The 17,807-nt window shown below is 48.6% G+C and overlaps 1 protein-coding gene across 2 annotated transcripts in view; it reads right to left on the reverse strand.

Annotated features, from left to right (window-relative positions):
* The window catches only part of CHST11 (carbohydrate sulfotransferase 11), a 245,355-nt gene that overhangs the window by 124,746 nt on the left and 102,802 nt on the right, over positions 1-17,807 (reverse strand). The window lies entirely within an intron of this gene.

The raw sequence follows: 17,807 nt of genomic DNA on the forward strand, positions 1-17,807 counted from the left end.
AGACAGAACCGATTTCCAGCAAGGCTGCACCTTTACCTAATGGCGCGGGGGCCATTCCGCACTCCCCAACATTTAGGCATCTATCTCCACACCCAGAAGGGCAGAAATAATGCTAAAGTTCTTCCCAGCAAATATTAAGAAAACAAGACAAACCTCGAAACCACTGACATGAAGCTACTTACAAAAGACACTGAGTGGTACCAACACCAGACTTGGTGACATTTCTAAAATTCCACAGCCTTCTCCCTCAACAGTCAGTTACGACCTCTTGTTCCTGATCCCTAAGGCAGCTGATCCCCAGAACAGTGTGGCGCCCCCCAACTCCCTCTATGGGCTCTTCCCACCGGATAAGTCAGGGTCCCAGGCTCCTCAAAGCCTATTATAAACTAGGTTCTTTTTTTTTTTCTTAATCCTCACCCAGAAGATGTTTTCCATTGATTTTTAGATAAAATGAAAGGGAGGAAGAAAGAGAAAGAGAAACATCGATGTGAAAGAGACACATAGATTGGTTGCCTCCCAAACGAGCCCCAACTGGGGCTGAGGATTGAACCTCAAACCCAGGTACCTGCCCTTGGCCGGGACTCAAACCCAAGACCCTTTGGTACGAGTGCTGACGCTCTAACTGCTGAGCCAACCCAGCCAGGGCTAAAATAGTTTCTTTTCGATGAAGATATCAGCGGGATGCAGAAAGGAAGAGGCTTTATGGTTCTGAATCTAGACCGACAGAGGCAGCCCTTGAATGAACAAGAGAGGGGAACTAAGTGAGCTCAGGAACCCAGCAGGGCGGAGGGCACTGAGAACGGTTCCTAAATGGAAAAGGATCCTTTCTTTTTTCATTCTTATTCTCAAACACCCTCACTCCAAGCAGCCCCTCACAGTGTCTAACACACAGTCCCCCACTAGATAATGGTTTGTTGATGGGAGGGAGGCATGAATGAATGAACGAACAAGAGCTCTCTTCTCATTAGGAGGCAATTTTCTTGTGCAGCGACAGTTTCACCCCCTGCAGAGTGGACAGCAGGACATTCTCTGAACAGACAGCCTGCGCTTGGATCCCGGCTCTATCATTTGCCAGCTGTGTGACCTTAGGCAAGATACCTAACCTTTCTGTGCCTCTGTTTCTTCATCTATAAACCAGGAATGAGAAAACTGAAACCGGAAAAGGTGGCGTGCGTGCTACCCGGCATTACAGAACCAAGAAGTAGAAACAAGGATCGAATCTTCATGGGCACTAGCTTAATGCAGCTGGCTGGTGATCTGAGCAGACAGTGGGGTATGTACCCTAAAAGACTGTCTTACCTCATCTCAAGCCAAACCTTTTTATAAGGAGAAGAAAAGTATAAGGGCTTGGAATTCAGGGGAAAAGGTGAATCAGATAAAAGCAGCAGTGGGGTGATTTTCTGAGCATTCCTTCCTCTGCTGACTGTGACCCTTTATCTGCATCCTGGGTGGGGGACGTCCTCTCCCTGGAGCTCAATGGCTCAGACGCTGTCTTGGCTGCTTGAGTCCTCCTGGGGCACAGAGGTCGAATTGCTTTCCGGTCTCCTGAAGCCAGGGCAGGTCTAGTCATACATTCCAGTCTCTGGAACAATGGCTTTCTACCTGCACTAATTACCAAGCCTATTATTCACCATGAATCTCAAGCGATAACAGTTTTAACTTCTTGAGTTCCCCACCCAAAGGACAAGGCTCTCTGGGATAGTTGTGGGAATTAAATGAGTTACTACTATATGCAGAGTGCTTAAACGGGGTGGCAGCAAAAACAGTGTTAGAAATTTCGGAAGCGACTGGAGATTATAAACTAATTCTGCATGTAATTTATGACCAAAATCACTCCCCCCACCCTTGGGAGGGAAGATGGGAACTTCTCTATTCTTGAGCCATCAAGTGAGCTGATGAGAAGTTACCAGACCACAAGTCGGGCTCGGATCCTCTGCCAGGTATGCCACGCAGACCAGCTGAGGTCTGAAAGGTGACGCAAGTCACCTCCGCAAGCAGCCGATTACTTCTGGAAGGTTTCCAGGTAAACCCACTCCTTCTCATGCAGTTCTCCTTAGACGTGTCCCTCTGAGCCACATGGAAACCCTGACAGCAAGTCATCAATCCCAGGACACTCGAAGCTGCGTCTTCACTCTCCCCCTTGACTTCCTGGAGCCGGGCCAGCCAACTTCTCTACGGAGGGCCGGACTGGGTTTCAGCTTTGCATGCGGTCTCTGCCGTCACTTCTCAACTCGGCCGCACAGACGATACAGAAATGAATGGGCGTGGCGGGTGCCAACACGTCAGTGATGGACACCGAACTCAGAAGTCCATCGAATTTTCATGTGTCAGGACTTTTTTTTTTTAACCATTTCACAAAAACGAGCAATGGGAGCATGTGGCCCCCAGGCTGCAGTTGGCTGGCCCCTGCCCTAGAGAACGGCCCCTAGTATTCCTGGGGACAGCAGCGTGAGCCCCAACATACGGCCCATGGCCTGCAGCCCTCTCTGGGCAGGACGCAACCTTCAGGCGACTGTCCACCATAAAAGCCATTCGAATCTGATTAGACCGATCAGGGAAACACTGGTCCTTTGTTCTTCCACGGTTGCCTCGGGAAGAGGGGAAAAATCCACGTTGTGTTTTTCTTTAATTTATTACTTCATTTTTCATTTCCACCAAAAACGAGGTAAACTGTTAAATGCACGCGAGTTGCCCTTGGTGCGCAAGGACAGAGCAACACTTTGGGGGAGGAAAAACAGCCACAAAGCTTGTAAAATTATGCCCACGCCATGCAAGATTAAACTCCCCCCATGGCGGCAGACAGGCTCCCCGAGACCTGTGGCTGCGGGACCGCCACGGAGAGAACCCCACCGTGCAATCCATTAAAAGTCAGCTTTTATGGGGGGCAGTATTATTTAATTGGTTTATTTTTCAAATACAAGGCCTTTAAAATGCTTTGACCATGTGGGGCCTGCAACACGGGTCCTTTCCCAAGGCTGTCGGCCCTCAGCGGCTCCTGCAGCCCTGCCCGTGACTTCTCTGGGCGCCGTGTGAACCAGTGTGGGCACTCCCGGCCACAAAGGCCAAAGGGGCCTGTGTGCTTTTTATGGGAATGATAACAATCCCACCATTTATGGAGTGTTCACTGTGTGCAGGCACTTGGTGAAGCGTGACCCTTCACACAGTGACGGAAGTACCTGCATTTCATAGATCACCTCGCTGAGCCCCCCTACCTTCAGGAACTTGACCAAGGTCAAGGCCACATGGGTGGAAAGTTGCCAAGCTGAGTCTCAAGCCTGACTCTTCATAGCCAACGGCAGCAATGATAAGCTACTGCGGGCCTGGGAGACAAAGACGAGCTGTCGATGACGCAGTTAAGTCTGAGTGTACTGACCCTGTGTGTGTCTTAGGAAAAGTGGCGTCAGAGGAGGTTGAGCAACCAATACACACAGACGGTGGCACTGACGCTTAGAGAGCGCTCAGGGTGCACCAAGAAGTTCACGCATTTAATCGGCACAACAGTCCTGTGGGGTGGGTACCGCTACTGTCCCCACTTCACAGATGGGAATACTGAGGCACTTGGGTAGCGTGCCTCGGTCTTGAGGCTAGTAAGAGGTGAAGGCAGGATCCTAACACAGGCAGCCCTTGCTCCCAGATGCCACGTTGGGCAAACATCCAGTGCCCGATCCACCACACAGCTCAGTAGTTTCCTCCTGGCACAAGACCTGGTTGGCTGGCCACTTCTAAGACAAGTGGCTTACATGTAATCCAGTGTTATAGGATTCATCAAAATGATGCGATATGATGGCCAAACTATTAGCTAACAGTTATCACACTCATTCACTTACTTCTTCGACAAATTCTTATCGAGCACCTACTGTATGCTAGGCGCTAGGTATGGGGGGTACAGATCCTTTCCATCTTATTCATGTTTCTCTGGTGCTTGGCACACAGTAGGTACCCAAGGAGGTTTACGAATAATCAGGATTTAAAGCTTCCTTTACACACATCGGGTGGCTTGTTTTCTGCTCTATGGAGGAAACTTCCGGTAGCATCAGGCTGCTGTTATTTTTTCCTTTGAAAAGAAAGGTCTGATGCCCTGGCCGGTCTGGCTTAGCGGTTAAGAGCATTGGCCTGCGGTCCAGAGAGACCCGGGTTCGGTTCCCGCTAAGGGCATGTACCTCGGTTGCACTTTGTCCCCGGCCCTGGTTGGGTTGTGTGGGTGGCAGCCACTCGATGTGTCCCTTTTACGTGGATGTTTCTCTCTCTCTCCCTCCCACTCTATAAAACATGGAAAAATGTCCTCGGGTAAGAATAAAAAATAAATAAAAATTTAATTTAATATTAAAAATTTTCTTTAAAAAAAGGTCTGAGGATTGAAAGCCCTAAGAAAGGAATCCCTGAGGACACTTAGCAATGGCCTTCTGCTGTCCACCCACCACCACGAGTTTTATTTAGCAACAACACTTGTTTTCTCCTTTCGAAACTCAAGTCAATGAAATCCAAGACCGTTCTGGAAGACTCTAATTGGCTCAATGTGCGGTGCGATTTCTTGGAACCAGGAACAGCTCTGCCTGTTCCAAACACGTAGATGAAGCTGAAATTAAAATAAGGCCCTCGTGTGTGTTTCACTGTGGGGACGAGCACGTAGATTTTAAGTGGGTGCTGCACTCCCAGGGAGCCGAGAGCGGTTGAGGGAACGTCAGCCCGAGACTCGGGGTGCAGCCCACTCATTCCCTGTGACCCCGCCAGGACTGCCAGGGCAGAAGGGAGCTTGCTGCCCGGTCGCTAATTTAGGTCTAAACACATAAATCTGAAATGCTGGGACCCTGCTGGGAACTTGCCTTTGTTGCATTTCATAAAACCAAAGAAAGAATTTCAAAGAATTTGGAATTCCGAGGGCAGGAACTCGGGCCTTATAAAATACAGCAATAGTTAATAATAATAATCATGAGAACTACACATTTATTGAGAATTTACCATGTGCCTGAGATGCTTGACTCAATGCTAAGCCTTTTTTTTCACACTGCTTCATTTAATTCTCATAAAAATCCTGTGTTAGAAATGACGAATAATAGCCTTTATTCTCACTTTATTTATCTTTTTGATGCTTCATTTTTTTATTTCCCCTCTGCCCTCCTCCCCACCCTTGGTGATGGTTGTATCCATTTGAGCACAGTTGAGGAAACAGAAGTCCAGAGAGGTTAAGTAACTTGCCCAAATTGCACAGCTAGTAAGTGGCAGGGCAAGCAGCAAATTCAAACCGAGGCCTATCTGTTTCTAGAACCAGGGGTCTTAAAGATGCTTTTAGCGATCCCACCACAAAAACCAGTGTTCTCACTTCCCTCAACACGCAGCATGGAGCCTTCTGCACTGAATCACCCAGGTCCAAATGGGCCTCCGCCCCTTTCACTGGTAAAACAGCACGAACACCCGGCTGACTTCAGACGTTTCCAAGTCTCCTGAGTGGCTAACAGCCCGGGCACGATCTCCTCTTCCCACTCTGAGAGTCTGGAGCAGCAGTGTAACTGCGGAGATGTGTTCTCCAAATGCACAGATGCGTGCTGTCCGCACGGTCCAGCCCATCTGTCCAAGGACATTGGGATGGGACAGTGTCTGCGTCAACCTCACAGGCTATAAGAAGGGTGAGCAATACCCAGCTTCCTCTGAGGGGACAGGCTGTCCTGCTTTGGGGCTGCGGGACCCACAGCCTGGCCTGCCCTGAAAGGCACTCACAGTTCTCCCCAACCCTGGCTTGCCTGGCCCCGAGAACATTCCCAGGACTGGGGACTCTCAGTGCTGAAACCAGGAATGTCTCAGGCAGAACTGGGAGAAGGTGGTCACCTGGCGGCGCCCTTTGGAATGAGAAGATTTGGGAGCTGAAGTTAACCAGCACCGGATCCAAATTCTGGTTTCACTGTTAACTCATCTCGAGACGGGGGGGTCAATGTCCTAATCGCTGAAACTTGACTATAAAATACATTAATAATGCCTAGATCGCAGGGTGGCTGTGGGAATTAAGTGAAAATGCAAAGTAGCCTGATACATGGCACTCAAAACTGTCCATGGGAAACACCACAGGCCTGGGTCCCGCCCTGGCTCTGTGGTGAAACCAGGAGCCTCAGCGTGAACGAGGTCTCCCTGGGCCTCAGCGTCCTTGGTCGGATGCAGAGGTAAAACCAGGTGATCTCCGAGCCCCTTCCAACTCGAGATTCCTCATGTACAAGCACAGAGCAGGGGCTGTCTCCCTGGATAACCTCGGGTTAGTGTGAGGGGCAAGGCGGGAGGGGGCAGAGGACGGGTGGCAGCCAGGAGGAGGGCGGGAGGGAGGGAGAGAGGAGCGGAGGCCCACCCACTTCTCCCCAGCTCACAGTCCACGACCAAAGGCCGAAGGACCACATCCTGGTCGGAATGGCAAGGTTTTTCCTATGGAAAAATGCCCTCGAATAATAATAATAAATAAGGGGACACCCCTTCCCCAAAAAAGCCTTTTAGAAAGCAGAGCTGGTGGCCTCTAGCTCTGGGGAGCCCGGGCCATGGGGGCATTCTCGGAACAAACCCTCTTGTCCCCGTCCCCCAGGACTCCGCTGGAGGGGACCAGGGTTCGAAGGTCTTGGAGCAGGAAGAACCCCACCCTCTCCCTGATGGCACACACGACCTTTTTTCCAGCGATCACTGTTATCTTCTGAGTTCAGCATCCTGCTTTGGTCACTATACCTAGAACCTGAATTTACTGCTTTGGCTCAGCCTCTGGAAGGAACAGTCAGAACCACAGGAAAGAGGAGAATGAGCAGGGGGGGGGAGGCAGGAGGGAGTCAGGAAGCTCCAAGGGTCCTTCACAGCACAACTGGCACAGAAGGGGCCAGTCCATGGAGTTCTCATAAAGCCGAGAGGTAAACAAGTCCTCATCAATAGGCACGTTAAGAAAAATGTTTAAATACTCAGGACTCGGTACCTCTGGAAGATTTACTTTGGTCTTAAGAAATCCGAGGTGCTTTGAAGCCAGTGTGTGACATAGTCTCAGGTCCGGACAGGCCCAGGTTTTAGCTTTGCTTGTTTGCTCCTGCCCAGCAAAGAGGAAAGAATCGGAACTCATGTCTGGAGTCCGGGGGTCCTTATCCCGCACCTGGCCGCGGCCGCTCGTTTGCAGAGGAGAAAACGCGTGTCCAGACCAACAGAGAACATGTCCATGGACGGTCAGCAGCCCCACGCAAAAGCATCTCCTGCCACAGGGATGCGGCGTGATGCAACTGCACACGGCAGCAAAGGAGTAAGCTTTAGTTTTTACTGTCTCGGAAGAGGTTTGCTAAAATTTTCCTCTAACCTGTGGGTCGCGACCCCTTTGGGGGTCGAACGACCCTTTCACAGGGGTCGCCTGAGACATAACAGTAGCAAAATTACAGTTATGAAGTAGCAACGAAAATAATTTGATGATTGGGGGTCAGCACAACATGAGGAGCTGTATTAAAGGGTCACGGCATTAGGAGGGTTGAGAACCACTGCACTAAGCCCTTCGCTTTTCTGGGGGATAAACTGAGCTAAGTGCTCTCATTACTAGATATCTGGGGTTTGGGGTTTTTTTCTGGAGTCGATGTGAGAAACGTCAGATTTGAATGAATGATGAACACTAAATACAAGTCCTTCTGCACATTGAAAACAACAAACCAACGTTGACACCTGGGCCAGTGAGGAGACAGAGTGGCCAAGGCCCCCAGGAGGAGCAGGGACAGCAGGACCAGCCTCCCCCAGGCGGACTCATCCTTCCGGCTCTCATCCCTGGCAGCCAAGTCCCACGCCTGTCTCGGCCCCTCTCTGCCTGTCCTCTGCCTAACTCAGTGCTCAGCGCATCGTAGGGACTCGGCACGTTTGTGTCAAATGAATGAAAATAAAACAAGAGGTCAAATGACCTGAGGGTTTAACTAAAGATATTTTTCCTGCTAAAGGGTATCAGGTCTAACGACTTGTTTGCAGCAAAAGGACAAAGAGTGGGCATGTTCTTTCCTAACAGACTTCCTCAAAATTATTCCAACAGCCTTCTTGGTCGAAGGAGTTAAGCCCTGGCCGGTGTGGCTCAGTTATTTGCTGTGTCGTCCGGTGCACTGAAAGGTCGCCGGTTCAATTCTCAGTCAGTGCCCGTGCCCGGGTCGGGCTCTATCCCTGGTGCGGGGCATGCGGGGGGCAGCCAGTGAATGTTCTGCTCTCACATTGATGTTTCTCTCTCTCACTCACCCTTCTTCTTTCTCTAAAAACCAATTTAAAATCTTTTTTTTTTAAAGGAGTAAAAATAAAAACATAAAGCCCAAATATGATACATTCTTGTAGAACTGCAAGGTGCCTTAAATGAGTTCTACAAGCACTTGATAAACATTAGTCTTTTTCTTCCTTTTTTTTTTATTAGACAGAGTGGGAGGGAGAGAGAGAGGAAGAGAGAGAGAGAAACATCGATGTGAGAGAGACATATCGAGTGGCTGCCACCCACATGACCCCAACCAGGGCTGGGGACAAACCGCAACTGAGGTACGTGCCCTCAGCGGGAACCGAACTTGGGACTCTCCGGCCTGCGGCTCGACGCTCTAACCACAGAGCCGAACCGGCCAGGGCAAACGTTAGTCTTTATTAGTGTTTCTCCTCTGTTCCTCACTATCACCTGGAATTAGGTGGCATCATGCCCATTTTAAAGACATGGAAACTGAGGCTCAGACAGATTGAAGAAGATACCTAATGACACAGCTTGTGAAGGTAGAACCGGGACCCAAACCCTGCATACTTTCCCCCACTTCTCCGAAATGAGCCGTGTTACAGCTTAGAGATGTTCAGACCCGGAAGAGGCCAAGCAGAGAGGCAGACCTGCATGTGGCCCGTGTTCTGTGACTAACCAGGGCCTTCGGTGCCTCACAGACGTGCAGCGCACTGTGCTGCAGGGGACCTTCAGGAGCCCCACGCGCTGAGGCAGGACAGGCTCAGCCGGAGCCTTCACTGACACTATTATCAAACTTCATTTCCCACCTTCCTGTTCCTTCCTGCTCAGCCCCCTGACCAGGGACATCCAGAGCCGTTCAAAACCATTTTCAGATCCATGTCTCCTCATTGGAGCCCCTGTAAGCAACCACTAAAGAATACGGAGGGATTTGGTTTTCACTTCATTTGGGAAGAATCTGAACCTTGTTACAGCTGAGTCCTGGGCCCGTCTCTCCCCGCCCCGCGAGCTCCTCAGAGCTCCTGATGCCCAGCCCGGGAGGTGGTGGCAGATCCAAAGCGAATTAAACTTTTGGCAGATGACGGTCAGGGTATAAATCTGAGATACATGTACTTGGTATGACTTGGGAAGAGAAAAGACACAGCTTCATCTAAAAGCCAGGTGATTTACTGTCACAGAAACCTGCCCCTGGGGGCTCTGATGCTCAGCTTTGAAGATACACTGTCTGCGTTACAACAGCCACCGCCGGGAGAAGGCTGGGCCATCAAATACACTCACCGAGACCAGTGGTCTCTGCAGTCAACCCACTTCCTCTTTGGGAAGATTCTGGCTCACGTGCAAAAACATGCCCGGAGCAGAGGGTCATGCCTGCTTCCAAAAAGCACAGGGTCCTTGCCCAGGTGCAAGCCAGCTGTCAATCAGACAGGTGCGGGCAGAATCTGGTGTGCCTCAGACAAGCAGGGCCTTTAGACACAATCTGGTCCAACGACTCTCACATGAGCAAAGCAAATGAGACGCATTGTCTTGTGCTGTTTTATGCAAGGGGCTTGGGCATCTGTGGATTTGGGTATCTAGAGGGGTCCTAGAACCAATCCCCCATGGATACCAAGGAACAACTGATATGATTGAAGAAAAGTACCCTGAGAAATGATTCTGATAAGCAAGAGAAATGGCAGGATGCAAAACTTAAAAATGATATTTCTAGCCAGTGGGGTTTGCAGTCCCCCCCGCCCCGAGAGCGCATGGAAAGGTAGAGGAGAGGGAAGGGGAGGTGCCGGGCATTCAACGTTAAGGAAAGCACTTCGTTCCCAGCCCCAGATTATAGGTGGAGACATGGACATCCACGAACTTCAGTGATTTAGTCAAGGTCACACAGCTAGTGAGAAGTAGAGCTGAGGCTAGAAAGAGGGTCCCTTTCTCCTTTGCACCCAGTTTACACATAAATATACATATCAATCCAAAACAGTTCTTATCCTTACTACATGTGATGGACTGATACTGATATTTTCTGTTTTTTAAATACTAGTCACAATTAATTAAATTGATTTTACAACCCACCGGTGGGTCATGATACATGGTTTAAAACCCCTGACTTCACCCCACTGGTGTGGCTCAGTGGACTGAGCATCCTCTCGCGGACGGAGAGATTCCTGTTGGACTCCCAGTCCGGGAACATGCCCGGGTTGCGGGCTCTGTCCCCAGTGGGGGTCGTGCAGGAACAGCCAATCGATGTTTCTCTCTTCACATCAATGTTTCTATCTCTCTCTCCTTTCTTCTCTCTCTCTCAAAAAAAAAAAAAAAAGAAACCAATAAAAACATATTTTAAATTCCCTGACTTAGATATCTTGCAAGAATCAAGTCCAAGATAAGAGTGCTCAATTTGAGGTTTATGAACTGAATACATTAAATACCGATAAAGAGAACTCATGACTTTCACCCCTAAAATGTCTCTCCCCAGGGTTCCTACTGTAGTAAATGCCACCACTACTGTGTACCTAGCTGTGCAGACCCGACACCCAGGAGTCATTCTGGACTTCCTCTCCTTCATCGCTATACACCGCCCATCAGCACACCTTTGCCCTTACACCCTGGTCCAAGCTCCCCTCACCTCCCCTGGGGTAGGAAAAAAACCTCTTAACTGGCCTCCCTGCTGACACCTTGGCCTCCCTACTCCATTTTCTATCAGACACCACAATAATCTAAAAATGTGAATCAGATCACAACATCCTCTCTAGTCCAAATCCCTCCCACCATCTTAAAACAAAATCCAAAGTCCTTTCCATGGCCTAGGAGGCCCCACATGACCTAGCCCCTACCTGCCTTTAACTCCTCCTCCAGCCATACCGGTTATCCTGGCTGTTCCTCAAAAATGCCAAGCGTGGGCCTCAGGGCCTTTGCACTCGCAGTTCGTCAACCTGGAACTCTCTTCCCTGATACCAATATGACTACGCTCGTCTGCCTTCTGGTCTCTGATCAGCTCTCCGGAGAGGCCTTCCCTGACCACAGTATCTAACACAGCCTATCTTCTCTTCCTAGTTGCCCCTCCTCTGCTTTGTTTTTATTCTTCTTCAAGGCCCTACTGCCTCCAGACTTTTTATTTTAAATGTTTTATCAACCACTATCCATCACTACCACAAAACCATTAAGTTCCGTGAGAGGAGTGACGTGGACTGCCTCGTCAAGCGTGATGTCCTCAGTACCTAAAAGAGTGCCTAAATTCTGGGCATCAATGAATGAGTGGATGAATGAATGAATGAATGAATGAATAGATGAATGGATGGATGGATGGATGGATGGATGGATGGATGGATGGATAGATGGATGGATGGATGGATGAATGAATGAATAGATGAATGAATAAATGAATGAATGAACAAACTCTGTCTTCTCAATTTTTCTTATAAGAGTCATCTGAGCCCTGGTCGGTTTGGCTCAGTGGTTGAAGCGTTGGCCTGAGAACCAGAGAGTCCCGGGTTCGGGCCCACTAGGGGCACGTACCAAAAAAAAAAAAGAGTCATCTGAGGTACTTGTAAAAATTAACATTCCAGCCCTCTCCCAGCCCCTCTGAACCAGACCCTCCCAGAGAGCAGCCTGGGAAGCTGAGAGCTGAGCAAACAGCTGCGGGGACTGGGACTCAGAAAGGTCTGGGGACACTGGACCAGCCAGACAGGAGAAAGGGGGTGGGAGGCACCAAGGACACACCTACGGGGCCTAAACAGGCCGATAACATAGAGAGAGTAGACTAGTGGGTGCCCCAGGCCTGGGGTGGGTGGCGAGTGGTAAATACGCACATAGCTTCTTTTTAAAGTGAAGGAAATGATCTAAAATTAGGTCGTGGTGATGGTTGTCTAACTCTGTACACATACCAAAATTCATTCAATTCTACACTTAAAATAGGTGATGTTACAGCTCAGTAAGGCCATTTAAAAAAATAAGTACCGAAATGTTTAAGAAGAAAACCCTTAAGATGAATATAATTTGATCTATCTGAGCAGGAGATCTACCTTGCAATAACAATGTGAAAGATTTACTTAAACAATGTATTTGCCTTCCGACTTGAAATCTAGGCTTCCATGTAATGTTGGAGCACTTAGGAAACTGAAGAGTCACCATGGTTCTAAGTTCGAGGTTTTAGATTGATACTACTATTTCTTTGTCATTCAGACAACTGAAATACTCAAAAAGGATATTAACATACTAAATTTGAAATGCAATTTAAAATGTGATAGAAGGTTAAGTTTATTAAAGGGTCAAATATGATTCCAAGGCTACCTCCTAGAGAATATAATAAAAAACACTGTAATAACAATGTGTGCTGTCAGATGGGCGCTAGATTGATTGGGATGATCACTGCACACATTATGTAAACGTCGAATCACTATGCTGTACACCTGAAACTAATGTTGTACATCAACTATAATTGAAAAATTAAAAATGTGGTTTTTAGAAAGGCTACCCTAAGCTGTGGCCATTTTTGCTCGGTGGTTAGAGCATCGGCCTGTGGACCAAAGAGTCTCAGGTTTGATTCCCGGTCAAGGGCACATACCTCTGTTGCAGATTCGATCCCTGGCCCCTGTCGGGGCCGTGTGGGAGGCAGCCAGTCGATGTGTCTCTTTCACTTCGATGTCTCTCTGTCTCTCTCTGTCTCTGTCTCTCTCTCTCTCCCTCCCTCCCACTCTATCTAAAAAGCAATGAAAAAATATCCTCAGGTGAGGATTAAAAAACAATAAAAATAAAAAGGCTACCCTAAATGTAACTGTTAGCATTTACTGCATTTATGAGTAGAAGAGTCAGATTCTTAACTTAAAGGCTAGCTGCTCCGATTTGTAGCTTTTGTTTCTTCAGAAGCCTTTTTAATACACAACTGTCACCTCGATGACATGAAAATGCTCACATTAACAGAGACTCAGCAGGAACTGGCACCTTCAGTCGGCTCTAAGGGTGGAGGGCCTGAGTGTCTGTTGTGAAGGAGAACCAGCCTCGACCTCCAACCTCGGCACAAACTCTGTTCGTTCCTGAAAACCCTTATGGGGTGGATGAATTTTATTGTTGAGAAACATAAGACCCTGTGGAAAAACTCAGTTCAAGAAACTGAAATTGGCAGTTAACCTAGGAAAGCCCTTATAAATTACATTTTATGTTCACTTAAATAAAACAAGAGAGACAGCCCGGCAGTCCAGCTCATATTAACGACGTTCCGCGCACCCTGAATGAGTAATTTCAACGTTGTACACTTACTTTCCATCCACTCGCCCTTCCCCCCGGGGAGTTTTTACACTCTCTCCCACCGTTTCCCTGGAACGCTTATAAATTTATTTTGCAGTGATGCAGATAACATGCCAAAATACTTTCTTCTCTGTGGCTGGTGCTCCAAATCTGATTTTACGACTTGGAGACATTTAGGTCTGCCGCTGGGGTTCCCCCACGACATCAGAGACATCGAACAACGCAGCTGCTGGAGAAGGGAACTATTCCAGGTAACCTTTACCTAAGCTAGTCAGGCACGGCAGGGCACTGACCCCACACGCACGACTTCCCTCCCGTGCAGAAGCCTGGTCAGCTCCGTGCACGACCATTTCCCAGCAACACAGTCAGAATGTGCCCAGCAACCCCACCTCTCCCCCAGGGCTCCATTCCCTCCTGGACACACAGGCTCTTCGAAGGCCAAGGGGACTGTTACCCATCCTTGGTCTCCCTCCAGACCACAGTGCAAAACTATCCTGTCCAAGCCTCTGTGTTGCTTCACCTCTCTGCACGCTGTCCTAGAAGGCAGGAAGGCGTCCTGCTGAAGACCATGGTGTAGTGGCTGGAACAGTGTCCCCCTCGATTCAGGTCCACTCGGAACCTCAGAATGAGACCTTGTGTGGAATAGGGTCTTCGTAGACGTAATTAGTTAAATTAAGAGGAGGTCATATTGGACTAGGGTGGGCCTTAAATCCAATGACTAGCGTCCTTATAAGAAGAGGAGAGGACTCAGAGAAGGGGCCCTGGGAAGACAGGCAGAGGTTGGGGTGATACGGCTACAAGCCCAGGAATGCCGGAGCCACCAGAAGCTAATAAGAGGCAAAGGAGGATTCTCCCCTAGAACCTTCAGAGGGGCACAGCCCTGCCCACACCTGGATTTCAGACCTCTGGCCTCCAGACTGAGAGAATAAATGCTATTGTTTTATTTTTATTTTTATCCTCACCCAAGGACTTTTTTTTAATATATATATTTATCTTCAGATAGAGCAGGAGAGAGAGAGGAAGAGAGAGAAAGAGAAACATTGATGTGAGAGAAACACATCGACAGGTTGCCACCCACACGACCCCATCCAGGGCCGGGGACAAACTGCAACCAAGGTATGTGCCCTTAGCGGGAACCGAACCCAGGTCTCTCGGTTCCGCAGACCAACGCTCTAACCGCTGAGCCAAACTGGCCAGGGCTAAATGCTGTTGTTTTAAGTCACCCATTTGTGATGCTCCGTTGTGGCAGCCCAAGGAAGCCACTACACATGGGCTCACATCCTATATGACCCTAACAATAGGCTCAACCTCCTGACCCTCAGTGAACTCATCTGTTAAATCGGGACAACAATATGCCTACTTGGTAGGGACACTGTGAGGACTACATACGTTCATTCATGTCAAGTGCTTGGAGCAGCCCCCGGCTTAAGGCAAATGCTCAATAAGTTAAATTAGCTACTATTCCTGATGCCCAGTACCTTCTTTTTCTAATTACCCCCGAGAGAGCACCTCAAAATCTTCTTCTATTCCACTGAAATACCTCACTGTTATGGACGTGACATATGCACATTATTTCACAAATCAGTCAGTGGACAGAAGGAGTTGGTGATGCACGATGCAGGTCTGACCCTTCGGCTGTGCTCACGGTGAGCGTGTGGCCGCTTGACAGACAGTGCCTTCCTCCAGGACCACGAGCAGCTCCAAGAGAAGGTCCCCCACGATGGAAGACACGCTCACAGCAACAGAGAGCGGAAGCCTCCAAGGCAGCCAGCCACCCACCTCCCCAAACCCATATTTTCATTTCCATATGTCTAGAGGAGTTAAAGACGGGAATTATCTTTTTAATTGTCCATTTGTATTATTTTCTCCTGACGTTTTGCTGGCACGAGATGCTAACAGAGAACAGTTTTAAAATATCTCCATATGCACTGTATCGCTGGAGCTGCAAAGACGTTCCCGGCCGTCAACTCCAGCAATTCTCCTCGTGGGAAATTACACCAAGGGACCATTCGAACAGAAGCTGAAAGATTTATGCACAAAAATGTTTACTATAACATTTCTTTTCCAAGTGGCCTAAAAATTGTAAATATTCTAAGATGTCCAAGATGAGAGGAGAAATTTCATAAATCACAGTTCACTTAGGTGCATCGTTAATAAATCACAGTATATTAACTACTCAGAACATGATCGTGTGTTCAAGGCAACAATGTGAAGATGTAAAGAAGGGGTTGAATTTAAAGCAGCAGAATTCAAAATACCACGAGGATCAGGATCTCAGCTCTGCAAATACATATACAATGTAAAAATAAAAACAATGGTTCAAGTGGCTTTTATGCTTCTTCCATGTTGTATATTATTTTTCCCACTTAAAAAAAAAAAAAAGGATGACTCCAATAAATCGACTCTAAGTATGTGGTTTTTTTTTTCTTGTTTTTTTTTTATCCTCACCAGAGGACATTTTTCCATTTTTTGTTCAGGTAGAGTGGGAGGGAGAGAGAGGAACAGAGAGAGAGAGAGAGAAACATTGATGTGAAAGGAACACATTGAGTGACTGCCACCCGCACAACCGACCAGGGCCGGGGACAAACTGCAACCGAGGTACGTGCCCTTAGCGGGAACCGAACCCGGGCCTCTCGGGACCGCAGGCCGACGCTCTAACCGCTGAGCCAAACCGGCCAGGGCTCGACTCTAAGTGTTAAAGATGCTACTGAAAGCCAGGAAAGTTCTAAACACAGGGTCGGAATTTTCCCAAAGAAAATCCAAACACAATCCGTAGCCACTGATGTGGATACTTTCCCCCATAGATCTTTGAAAATTGAGAGCACAGTAAGTGTGCTGGATTCTTGCCCATCCCAGAACTGTAAGTTGCTTAAGTATAACCTCAGTAGCTGCCATCGGGGTGAGGGAGACAGAGGTGCTGGAGAAGATGCAGGGGTGGCCGGGGAGCCCAGGCCGGGCCGACAAGGCACGGGGGGCTTTGGGGGAAGCCACGCTGCGCTCTGATGTTATTCTTCTTGAAATGTGGTCAGAGGGAAAAGACCATCGCAGCTGTAGCCTATTAAACATCCCCACTTCCCACCTCTCCCCTCCCTCCTTCCCGTCTAGTGAATTGAAGATGCTGAACCTCCCTCACCATCCCTCTGGGGCTACGTAGGGGATGCGGATGAACCCAAGGGGAGGAAGGACCAAGGCTACTGCAGTGCTTTTCCCCAGGGAAATGTTGAGCATTTTCAGACTTCTTAAAAAAAAAAAAAAAATTGTGACAACATGGAGACAGAGTCCTATCTTTCTCCCAAAAGTAAGAAAGTCGTGCACAGACCCCTGTCACCACACTAAGCAGGAAGGCATGGCCTCTCGGACATAAAAGTTTCTTCAAAGTCAGCCAGGTGGGGTCTATTTGTGCAGGCAAATTAAAAGGCTGAGGAGCGATAAGGCGTCTGCCAGTGGTTACAGCCAGAGGAGGGTCCAAGGGTCACATGTCCCTCTACATGGACGAGAAGTGCCAGGTGGGTGAGAAGAAGTCCCGGTCCTGAGTTTCCGGCCGCCTGCTGTCTTGGTGGCCAGGGGGGAGGGGAGAATAAGCAGGACATAATTTGGGCTCCCATCCTATGCTGTGTTGAATGCCGGGCACTGGAGTAAACGTCCTTGAACCTTGCCTTCCTGCAGACCGTCCTGAACACAAGTGTTATTTCCATTTTACAGACGAGGAAATGAGTTCAGAGAAGCACCTGCCAAAGTGACACAGCCAGCCGCAGACAGATTCTCTACACTGAGGTGGCAGATAAATGGTTATTATCCCTGAGTGTCATCAACAGAGGTCTATCTGATGTAGGAGAGGAGGGGAGACGAGCGAACACGAACACACAGAGAGCAGCGTTTCACCGCTCTGGGTCCATCCTGAGGGCGAGTAGCAACGTGAAACCATGGAAATGGGCTAAGTCACTTTGTAAAAGTAACGGAGCAGAGGCAACATATCTGTCTAGCACAGCAGGTTCAAATGTTGACATCAAAGTGTTCAAACACATGTGGGACAACGCAGGGTCCCCGGCCGGGGAGCAGAGCAGGGTGGCTACGGGTGAGCCCCATGGTGTCCTGGCTATCCACTCACCAGCTGAGGGATCTGCGAGTTTCCTGACCTGTCTGTGTCCCTGATTTCTCACGATAAGATCGGAATAAGGAGAGAACATGCCTTATAAGGTTACAAAAAGGATTACATGAGATGAAAGCGCCAAATAGCCAGCCAGCCAGGATTCCTAGGTGCATTTGTTTATTTTCATGTTTTTTTTAACTTCTCTGAAACAGGAATGCATCCTACAACTGTGGCCTTCTTAGAGCTGAACAAATAAGAAATGATGATGATGAAGGGATGATGATGAAGAACATTCCTGACTCCTGTTGCACATCA

The sequence above is a fragment of the Molossus molossus genome, unplaced genomic scaffold (genome assembly GCF_014108415.1).
Source record: "Molossus molossus isolate mMolMol1 unplaced genomic scaffold, mMolMol1.p scaffold_m16_p_10, whole genome shotgun sequence".
Classification (NCBI taxonomy): Eukaryota; Metazoa; Chordata; class Mammalia; order Chiroptera; family Molossidae; genus Molossus; species Molossus molossus.